General features: G+C 44.8%; 1 pseudogene; it reads right to left on the reverse strand.

The window, feature by feature from the left end:
• Nucleotides 1-9234: 9234 nt before the first annotated feature.
• Nucleotides 9235-10134, reverse strand: LOC136150198 (olfactory receptor 4D2-like; annotated as a pseudogene).
• Nucleotides 10135-11894: the final 1760 nt, after the last annotated feature.

Genomic DNA, 11894 nt, shown 5'->3' on the forward strand with positions numbered 1-11894 from the left:
GGTAAGGTGACCCTTGTTCCAGAGGATCTGTGTTGTCTGCCGATGTGTGTCTGTCTATGTGTTTTTCTGTATAACTGCCGGCATTGTCTCCTGTCTTGTTGTTCTCTGATGTGCCGTTGTCTACTTCCTCCTGTAAAGCCTTGGATCCTCATTTCTGTTTCTGAGAGTTTCAGTGAACAGGCAGACAGTTGTCGGGGCAACTGACGAGTCCCAGCCAGGGCTACTCCCTGGCGGATTCTGAAGGCCTCCCAACAAGTCAGCCCCAGTAACGGGAGCCCGAGAGGGTGAAACTCTTTTCTTTTTTCTCGTATTCTAAACCGAGAATCTGGCCAAATAAAAACCCGTCTGTATGGGCACGGGACAGGCACTTAAGAGCCAATAGGGCACCTGCCACTGGAAGACTCCCGTGAAAGGATAAGGGGGTCACGGAATGGGCTAGAAACCCCTAAGGTGCCTGCCCCCAGCAAGAAAACTTCTGTGAAATGACTAAGGCACTCAAATTTTTCCACGAAGCATACCACAAGCCCAACCTCCTGGCCACCACCACTCCCGATAGGATTTTTTGGTAGTAATTCTCGGTGACTTTCTTCTGACTCTCGCTATGGGGTATGGAGAATCCACCCCACTCTCTCTCATGACTGATCATTTCTCGGATGTCAGGGCTAGAACATATGATCTGTCACTACTGCTTACAAAGAGTAAATTAATAACCTTTTGCTCTGCAGAGTGGCCCGTCTTCCAAGTTGGATGGCCTCCAGAGGGAACTTTTCAACCTTCTATTATTTGGGTGGTGAAAGAGAAAGTTATGGTTCCTGATCCCTGGGGCCACCCGAGCCAAGTCCCATATGTTATGGTCTGGCAAGATCTAGTAAAAGATCCGCCCAAATGGTTAAAACCTTTTGTTCACAAACTCCCTGATTCTCCTAATGTACAGGCCCTGGTTATAGAAACTCCCACTCCCCCAGAGGAAGCCAAGAAGAATAAGGGTCCAAAACCGGTCTTGCAGGAATCCTCGTACCGGAACCTGATTGACTTGGAGACGGAATTTAGGCCCCCGCCATATGCCCCTCTTCCGTTGCAAGTTCCCCCGGGGGGAAGAGCTCCCCTGATGCACTCATAACCCCACCTGGGATGATTGTCAGCAGCTGTTGCAGGTGCTCTTCACCACGGAAGTATGGGAGTGAATCCCGGCAGAGGCGCAGAAACGGGTCCTGTGGGTTGACGGGAAACCAACCGCCCAGCCTCATCTCGTGGGCGAGGGGTTTCCTCTGTTGCGGCCTAACTGGGATTTTTAGCAAGTGGAAGTTAGGGAGCGTCTCTGAGTGTACTGCCAGACTCTAATGTCTGGCCTGTGGGCCGCAGCTAGGAAGCCGACAAATTTGGCGAAGGTAAATTTAGTAAGGCAAGAGCCCACTGAGAGCCTGTCAGCCTTCCTAGAGAGGCTAATGGAAGCCTTTAGGCAATATACACCCATGGACCCCCAGGTTGAGGAATCACGAGCTGCAGTTCTACTAGCGTTTGTAAATCAGGCAGCCCCAGATATTAGGAGGAAATTACAAAAGATAGAGGGGTTAGGAGAACAGACAATACAAGACTTACTGAAAGCAGCTGAAAAGGTATTTAATAATAGGGAGACCCCAGAAGAAAGGGAGGAATGACTTCGTCAGGAGGAAAGAGAACTAGCTGAGAAGATCAGGAAAGAAGATAGGGAACATAGGGTGAAGGAAAACCGGAAGAACCAGAGAGAGCTAGCCAAGATTCTTTTTGTGGGGATGAAGACCGGAACAGAATTGAGGGAGTCTCGAGGCCCCCAGACGGGAGAAAAAGAGAGACCAAAAAGGCAGGCCCTAAAGAAAGATCAGTGTGCTTACTGCAAAGAACGTGGGCACTGGAAAAATGAGTGCCCTAAGAGGGACCCGAAGAGAGGAGTAACCCAGAGAGAGAGAGAATTTCCCCTAGAACTCGAGTTCTATATGCGGGGGAAGACAATGACTAGGGGAGTCAAGACTCGGCACCCCTCCCCAAGTCCTGGGTAACCATACATATGGAAGGGAAACCCGTTGGCTTCATGGTGGACACTGGTGCCCAACACTCTGTTTTAAATCAAAAACTGGGGCCAATGTCTAAAAAAACCAGCTTGGTGCAGGGAGCCACAGGGACAAAAAAATATTGTTGGACCACGGAACAGAAAGTAAATCTGGGGACCCATCAGGTGTCCCATTCATTTTTGGTGATACCAGAATGGCCAGCCCCTCTACTCGGACGGGACTTGTGGACTAAAGTTAATGCTCAGATCCATTTTGACCCTGGGGGAATGTCAGTCACAGATGGACTTGGACAGCCAATACATGTCTTGTCTCTAGCTTTAAGAGATGAATACAGACTTTTTGTGCCTAAGCCCTCGGAGGTTATAGCACCAGATATACAACCGTGGGACCACAAATACCCGTTGGCATGGGCAGAAACAGCAGGAATGCGACTGGCTAAACAGAGACATCCGGTCGTCATCGAACTAAAAGCCGAGGTGACTCCTGTGAGGGTGAGATAATACCCTATGAGCCAAGAGGCTCGGCGGGGGATCACTCCCCACATTCGACGGCTCATGGATGCCGGAATTCTCAAGTGGTGCCAATCCCCTTGGAACACCCCCTTACTACCTGTGAAGAAGCCAGGGAGTATGCATTACAGACCTGTCCAAGACCTACGAGAAGTCAACAAGCGGGTGAGTGACATACACCCTACTGTCCCCAACCCGTATACCCTCCTGAGCAGTCTGCTGCCTGAGTACACTTGGTACACTGTGTTAGACCTGAAAGATGCTTTTTTCAACCTACTCCTGGCGGCCCAAAGCCAGGAGATATTTGCCTTTGAGTGGACTGAGGGGGAAGGCCAACCGGTAGTACAACTAACTTGAACTCGCCTCCCACAAGGGTTCAAAAACCCCCCTACCTTGTTTAATGAGGCTTTGAGTGAGGACCTCTATGAATATCAGACTCGCCACCCAGAGGTCATCCTGCTACAATATGTAGATGACCTTATGTTGGTTGGAACCACAGAGGAGGCATGCAGCCGTGCCACCAGTGACCTCTTACAGACTCTAGGCACCTTGGGATATCATGCTAGCACAAAGAACGCACAAATATCCCGGCAAGAGGTCACCTATTTGGGGTATAAGATCAGGCAAGGGCAAAGGTGGCTAACTCAGGCCATGAAGGAAACAATATTGCAGATATCAGAGCCCAAGACCCCCCGCCAGGTGAGAGAGTTTTTGGGGACTGTTGGATATTGTAGACTGTGGATCATGGGGTTTGCTGAGAAGGCCCGGCCCTTATATGAGGGAAGTAAAGGGACCCCAAACTGGACTTGAACTGAGCCAATGAAACAGGCTTTCCAGACACTCAGATGGGCCCTACTAGAAGCGGCCAGCCGGGACTACGCCACCCCCATATTAGCCATGGGACTTCCACCTCCTGGTATAGGGACTCTGCCGCCAGTCCCCGACTATTTCCTCCCTGACCTCGTTTGGATCAACGAGGATACCACTCTCCAGAAGGATGACAAAGATGGATGGTACCAAGATCAAAACAACAACCTGATATTGCCTGCCATCCTGGGTCGTCACCTATGTAAACACCTGCACACAACTACACACTTGGGAGGAAAGAAGATCCTGACACTTCTCCAGACGGCCTGCCTGAGGTTCCCTCGACAAAATGCAACTGTACAAGAGATAATCCAGGCTTGCAAAGCGTGCCAGCTGATGAGGACAGGGGAAAAGCAGCACACTGGAACGAGGTACTGAGGGGAAGAACCGGGGCAACACTGGGAGATAGATTTCACTGAGGTAAGACCAGGCAAGTACGGGTATCGCTATCTGTTGGTTCTGGTAGATATCTTCTCGGGGTGGGTAGAAGCCTTCCCCACTAAGGGAGAGACAGCAACAGTGGTTGCTAAAAAGATCTTAGAGGAGATAGTGCCTAGGTACGGGCTGCCAGTGACTATGGGCTCTGATAACGGACCTGCCTTTGTGAGCCAGATTGTACAAGGGCTGGCCCAAGCCCTGGGACAAAACAGAAGTTACATTGTGAATATAATCCCCAGAGCTCAGGACAGGTTGAAAAAATGAATCAGACTCTAAAAGAAACTTTGACAAAGTTGACAATAGAGACTGGCGGGGACTGGGTGACCCTCCTTCCCTTTGTGCTCTTTCAAGCGTGTAACACCCCTTATAAGCTGAATCTTACCCCTTTTGAGATTCTGTATAGAAGACCCCCTCCTGTGTGTCCTATATTCGAGGGAAAATGCCTACCACCCCCTACCTTGGGACAATTCCAACAAACACTGATGGCATTAAGTAAGGTGCATAGCCATGTTTGGAAATTAATTTGAGAGATACACAAGGGTCCAAACAAGGGGACCATCCCCTCACATAATATTGGCCCGGGTGATCAATCTAAAGCATTAGAACCTAGATGGAAAGGCCCTTATGTTGTTCTCCTTACCACTCCTACTGCTGTTAAGGTTGACGGGATCAGGCCCTGGGTTCACTGCAATCACGTGCGGCAAGCCACCCCGGAAGAACAGGAGAAGGCGCAAGCAGAATGAGAGTTTTCATTGGCCTGGGAGCAACCAGCCACAACCCCCATCAGCCAGTGATCTACAATCCTGAGTGACCTGGTGACTTGGGTGATCACTTGGGTGATCTACAATCCTGAGACTGGAGAAGTGCTTAATTCGAGCTCCAACGTGGCCCCCAAAGGGACATGGTGGCCAGTACTGACCTTTGATTTGTGCGTGCTGGCGGTTGACGGTAATGGGTTTGGTCCCCACCAACTGAACAAGTTCTTTGCCCACGGCTCTTTCAGTCTGTTCACCCGTAACTGTGAGCAAAAAGGCCCACAGTACTACGAACAGGTGCCTGTCTATGTCTGCCCGGAGGGAGGAAGGGATCGGAACCAAACTGAAAAGTGTGGGGGAGTTAACTCTTTTTATTGCACCGCTTGGGGTTGCGAAACCACGGGAACAGTCCATTGGCTCACTAACTCCGACAAGGACCTCATTCAGGACCAGCATTAGCAGCCCAAGGTCCATGCATTTTAAACCGTCTGGTCTCATTTATTAGGGAGCGCCTAAATACCATCCAAATTATGGTATTGAGACAACCATATCAGTCAATTTCACAGGGTGAAAAGAAAGATTCCTCTACAAAAGTACAAAGACAGGGGGGGAATGTGAGACTGTCACAGTTAACGCCATGACAGGCAGCCTAGATTAGGAGTAGGCCTGGTTTCCCGGGGTAACATAATTATCAGGCTACCTGGAGCCAGCCAATCACCATATGCCTAGCAAGAAAAAAGGGAACCTATCAGGGGAAAGCTGAAAGCCCCACGTTGGGCCAACAAAAATTACCTTGCAGCTATGTAACCAATCCGCTTGCGCCAACTACCCACTGTGTAACCAATCCGCTTGCGCCAACTACCTGCTGCTTTTTTGACCTAATAAATACCCGAGAGAACTGGGGCTCGGGGCCTTTCGTCCTCACACACCTGGTGAGGGCGGGAGGCCCTGGCTCGAGTCAGTAATAAATTCCCCTATTGCAAGTTGCATTGTTTCGAGGAGTCTTCTTTCCCGACCGGGGTCTCGGACTACGGGCAGAACAACTTTCATCAAGAAGCTCTTTAGTTCCCCTTCGTTTTCTGCCATAGGGTGGTGTCATCTGCCTATCTGATATTATTGATATTTCTCCTGGCAATCTTGATTCCAGCTTGTGCTTCATCCAGTCTGGCATTTCACATGATGTACTCTGCATAGAAGTTAAATAAGCAGGGTGACAATATACAGCCTTGATGTACTCCTTTCCCAATTTGGAACCAGTCTGTTGTTACATGTCCAGTTCTAACTGTTGCTTCTTTACCTCCATACAGACTTCTCAGGGGGCAGGTAAGGTGGTCTGGTATTCTCTTCTCTTTAAGAATTTTCTAGCCTTATTCAAAGGTTACAAGTAAGGAAATGGGTGGTGGAGAGTTTCTTTCTCTTCTTGCATATCTTGCCTCTACTCATGGAAGAGAAATATTTTCCAGAATCTCTCAGACTAACATCTTGTTTGTTGTAATTTTCATTCCTGGATCACATGAACAGATGAGCACTCCTAGACTCTAAGGGTTTGGGAACGTGAACATTTATGATAGAGGACAAGCAAGAGGTAAGCAGTTGGGAACGGCTTTGCATAGACACTGAAAAACAATACCATCTTCTTATAAAGCTCTTGAAAACAGGAATAAAGATAATGGACCAGACACAAGAGAATGTTGTCAGTGATGCAAGACCTGTTTTATGTAGGAAAACTATTTTAACAATGGAGATCACAAAATCAAATGTGAGAATGTAAATGAGAGAGGAAGTCAGACAGGAATTTCTCCATTTAAAGAGGTACTGAGGCTCAACACTCTCCTCTTACCAGCACAAATTCAAGCATCAAAGAGAGGCTTCCTAGGTGGCTCAGTGGTAAAGAATCCACATGCCAATGCATAAAACTTGGGTTGAATGCCTGGATCTAGAAGATCCTCTGGAGAAGGAAATGGCAGCTCACTCCAGTATTCTTGCCTGGATAACTCCACAGAGAGAGGAGCCTGGCAGGCAGTCCATAGGACTGCAAAGTGTCAGACATGACTTAAGTGACTAAACAACAACAACAAAGACAAAAAATTAAAATTTTTTTCCTTGCCAAAACAAAAACCCCCAAAACACAGACTGTCATATAATGGCACTTGGGAGCCCACAGTAAAAAGCGATTTTACCAGAACCCCTAAGGTAAAATCTGAAAGCTTCAATAGACTGACATACCAATTAGTAGTTTATTGCCTTGCTCCTAAATGTAGATAGTCAAGGATCACCAGGAGTTTAAAAATGGCAGCAAACACAAAAGGACAAAACAAACCAAAAATGAATGAGAAACAAACAGAAATGATGTAGGAAACAGAAGAAAAGATTATATAATCAGCATCATTTGAGAGAAGCAAGAACACATTTCTGTCTGCTGAGAAAAGAATCAATGTTTAAATATTAGGTCTAAGACAGAAGTGAAAGACTGATACACATGACTATGTGAAAACTAATACCAAAAATAAAGAAGAAAAGCCACAAATTGGGTGAAAGAAAGAAAGTTAAGTCACTCAGTCATGCCAAACTCTTTGCGACCCCATGGACTGTAGCCTGCCAGGCTCCTCTGTCCATGGGATTTTCCAGGCAAGAATACTGGAGTGGGTTACCATTTACTTCTCCAGGGGAATCTTCCCAACACAGGGATTGAATCTGGGTCTCCCACACTGCAGGCAGACTTTTTACCATCTAAGTGCCCAGGGGAGACCTCAAATTGGGTGAAGGCATTATAATAAATAAAACTGAAAAAGACCAGTAACCAAATTATATAAGAACTTTTACATTAACAAGAAACAGGCAATAGAAAATCATGCTAACATTCATTAGAAATTTGAATATAATTAAAACATGGGGAAATGGTAAAGAAATGCAAATCAAGATTACAGTGAAATACCATTTCTTACCTGCTTAATTGAGAAAAATGAAAAAGTATGACAATATCAACCATTAGGAGGATGAGAATCAGTGGGAACACTGCAGTGCTACTGATAACCAAGTAATTTGGTGCAACATCTTTGGAAAACAATTTAGCCCTATTTTGTGAAGGTAAAACTTTGAAGATTTCATGATCCAGCAATTACATTTCAAAGTAATGGCCTGTAGCTCCACAACATGACAACTGGAGACAAGCAGATTTTTCAAAAGAGCATTGTTTCAAGAGCAAAACCTGAGAACATTCCCAGTAAGCTTAGTCTCACATTGGAATATTATATAACAGAGCAAATGAATGAACTACAGCCAAACAGAACAATATGTGACATTTAGAAACAAAATGTTGAGTGAAAAAAATCAAATGCCAGAATATTACCTAAAGTATGATAGTTTATAAACTCAATAAACAATATAAAACAATATAGTGCTTATGTTAAAATGTGATAAAATTGTTTTTATGAATGATGGATTTATAGACATGAAACTCAAGAAAGTGGTTTCATCTGGAGAGAATTGATGTAATGGAGAGGTCCCATAGGCAGGTATCGTCTATTGGTACCATGTGGTTCTTAAACTGAGGAGCATGTACATGAGTGTTCATACAATATAATATAGTGTTTTATAACTTACATTCATATTACACATAATCTTTTGCTTTCAATAATTATACTGCACTAAAACATACAGTGGAAAATTGGAATACTCTTGATGATTTCTAAATTGAAAATTAAATAAAATATAGTTATATGGTTAACTCAATGTTTTCTCACAATTTTTGGATTTGATACTTATAATAAACCTGAGGGATTTGAGGTCAGATATTAATTTCAGCGAGTTTGTTAAGGAAGAAGTTATGAGTTCAAGAGAGGCCAGATGTCTCACTCAAGGTCATCTGTTAGGCAAGTGATGGACACAGTTTCCAACTTAGGGCATAAGACTCTAAATATTGTTCAGTTTCCAACAATCCAGCCTCACACCAAAACAGGGTCCTGGGAAAAGAGGTCAAATACAGAAAATAGAACTGCTCTTCTGGGGGAATGCTGTCATTCTAACAGAAAACTATCTGCCAAAAAGACAAAAAGGAGGGTGTGACTTTCCAGAATGTTTCCATGGCAACACATCTTATTGTCATGCTGCTGTTGCTGCTGCTAAGTCGCTTCAGTCTTGTCTGACTGTGCGGCCCAATAGACAGCAGCCCACCAGGCTCCCCCGTCCTTGGGATTCTCCAGGCAAGAACACTGGAGTGGGTTGCCATTTCCTTCTCCAATGCATGAAAGTGAAAAGTGAAAGTGAAGTCACTCAGTCGTGTCCGACTCCTAGCGACTCCATGGACTATAGCCTACCAGGCTCCTCCATCCATGTGATTTTCCAGGCAAGAGTACTGGAGTGGGGTGCCATTTCCTTCTCCATCTTATTGTCATAGGAGTGTTCAAATCAGCCAACACAAACAAAAGTAAGGATAGCTACCTTTATCCTCAAAATCTGGATAAGTAGCTTATTTTCAAGTTATGAAGAGGCCAGATACAGCAGCTCTCTCTCCAACTTATCGATGGAAAGTCAAAAAGTGAAAGCCAAAGAGAAGTGACCCACTATCACTCCCTTTTACAAAACAGTCTGGTGCCTCCCTAATCTCTTCACTGCTGTCTACATCTCCTGTTTATTCAGGGTGTAGATCAGGGGGTTGAGCATGTGAGTCATGACCGTGTGGCTAATGGATGCAATCTTGTCAATGGAGAAAGAGATGAAGGGCTGGTCATAGAGGTAAATCCTTGGAATGAAGACCATAGACACCATGACAATGGGGGTGTTACAGGTGGAAGCATCCTTCCTCCTTGCCTGCCCTAAGTGGGACCTCAGCATCACCAGGATGGCTGAGTAGGAGACCAGGAGGAGGAGGAACCAGATGACATCCAGCATCCCACTGTTGCAGATCATGAGGAACTCCAAGACAGAAGTGTCAGTGCAGGCGAGTCTCAATACCTATGGAACATCACAGTAGAAGTTATCTAGGACATTGGGGTCACAAAAAGGCAGTGGGAGCATCAGAGCCAGTTGGGAAATAGAATGAACAAAACCTATCATCCAGGCTGTCATGACCAGCCCAGCACAGAGGTGAGTGTTCATGATGGTGACGTAGTGGAGGGGCCGGGAGATGGCAACAAGGCGGTCATAGGTCATCACTGAGAGGAAGAAGACCATGGCACCTCCCAGAAAGTGGAAGAAGAAGCTCTGGGCCATGCAGCCCTGGTAGGAGATGGTCTTCTTCTCAGAGAAGAAGTCCACCAGCATCTTCGGGGCAGTGACTGAGGAGAAACACAGGTCTTTGATGGCCAGGTTTTGCAGCAGAAAATGTATGGGTGTGTGGAGCCTGGAATCAGAGGTCACCGTGACCATAATCAGGAGGCTTCCCATGACAGTTGTTGTGTAGACAAACAGGAACACCAAAAACAAGACGAGCTGGAGCGCCTGAGTCTGTGAGAGCCCCAGGAAGACAAAATCTGACACCCACATAAGGTTCCACAATTCTATGGTGTCTTCGTGCATCTAAAGAAAACACATCACAGACAGTAATGTACTAGTGCTCAGGGACTCAAATTGACTTCCTCAGATCTAGATGATGGATCTTTATGTGCACATCCTAATTCCAGTTGCTGACTAAATGGTCTACCGCTGAAACGTGTACAACTTGGTACTAGAATATATATTCATGAAATATTTAAATTCATCCAGAGACACATACAATCTACTTTTAAAAGATTCAGTGTTACTGAGGAAACTAGAATTGAAAGAGACACATACACTCCAATGTTCATCACAGCACTGTTTACAATAGCCAGGACATGGAAGTAACCTTGTTGTCCATCAGCAGATGAATGGATAAGAACATTGTGGTATATATTCACAATGGAATATTACTCAGCTGTTAAAAAGAATACATTTGAATCTGTTCTAATGAGGTAGATGAAACTGGAACCTATTATACAGAGTTAAGTAAGTCAGAAAGAAAAACACCAGTACAGTATATTCATGTATATATATGGAATTTAGAAAGACGGCAATAATGACCCTATGTATGAGACAGAAAAAAAGACAGATATAAAGAACAGACTTTTGGACTCTGTGGGAGAAGGCAAGGGTGGGATGATTTGAGAGAAAAGGATTGAAACATGTATATTACCATATGTGAAATAAATCACCAGTCCAAGTTTTATGCATGAAAGAGGGCACACAAAACCAGTGCACTGGGACAACCCAGAGGGATGGGATGGGGAGGGGGGTTGGAGAGGGTTTCAGTATGGGGGACACACGTACACCTGTGGCTGATTCATGTCAATGTATAGCAAAAACCACAACAATATTGTAAAGTAATTAGCCTCCAATTAAAATAAATTATTTTTTTTTAAAGATTCAGTGTTAATATAGTGACAGAAAACACTTAGGAGTCCAACTGATTTGTAGTTAAATTCCAGATTCTTATTCCTTGAGATTTGATCTAGAATAAGTTATTCAAGCTCTGTTTCACTCTCCACATCTGCAAGGTGGGAAGAAAAATGTTGTCTTTATAGAATGTCTAGCTATATAAATGAGATAGCATATAAGGTTCCTAGAACAGTATCTGGAATAATAAATGTTAATCACTGTCCTCTGTGTAGTCTCCTACTCTGAAGACATCCTACCTTATTAGAGTCTGCAATACATTCTTATACCAGTCATTTCTCATGCGATAGTTTATACATCAAAATGTTAGTGAACTTTTCATATTTCTGGGTTTTTCCTCCACAATTCAACCATAATGTGCTTGCCTGCCCACAATTCAACCAACCTATGTCTTGATTCAAAACTTATTTGTGCTCTGAAGTTCTCATGTTTGCTCACAGTCAATGCTCAAGAAACATGTGGTTTGACTCTGAGTACATAGATAATTATAGGGGTGCCTTCCTCGCTGGTGTAGTGGCCTCTTACCAGGTGAAGCCAGGACATACATGGTGTGTGTGTGTGCTGAGACATAAGAAGGTGGGGAGAGATTCTCTGCATTAAGAAATGGGTGATGGATCTTGTATGAAGGGCACTGGAAGAGCTGTTCCAACAGGCACAAATATTTTAGATGTTACTGAATACAAGGAGAAAGACCCAGGAAGATATTGAAATAAAAGAAATAGAGTAGACAAAGGAATAAAGAGGATGAGATTAAGATTAAGGAGGAGAAAGGAAAGGGAATGACAAGGTGAAGGAGTAGGAGATGGAAGGGGACAAAGGTGAAGAAGGATAGGGAGGTGAGAGATAGAGGTGACAGTTGAGGGGTA

The sequence above is a fragment of the Muntiacus reevesi genome, chromosome 18 (assembly GCF_963930625.1).
Source record: "Muntiacus reevesi chromosome 18, mMunRee1.1, whole genome shotgun sequence".
NCBI lineage: Eukaryota > Metazoa > Chordata > Mammalia > Artiodactyla > Cervidae > Muntiacus > Muntiacus reevesi.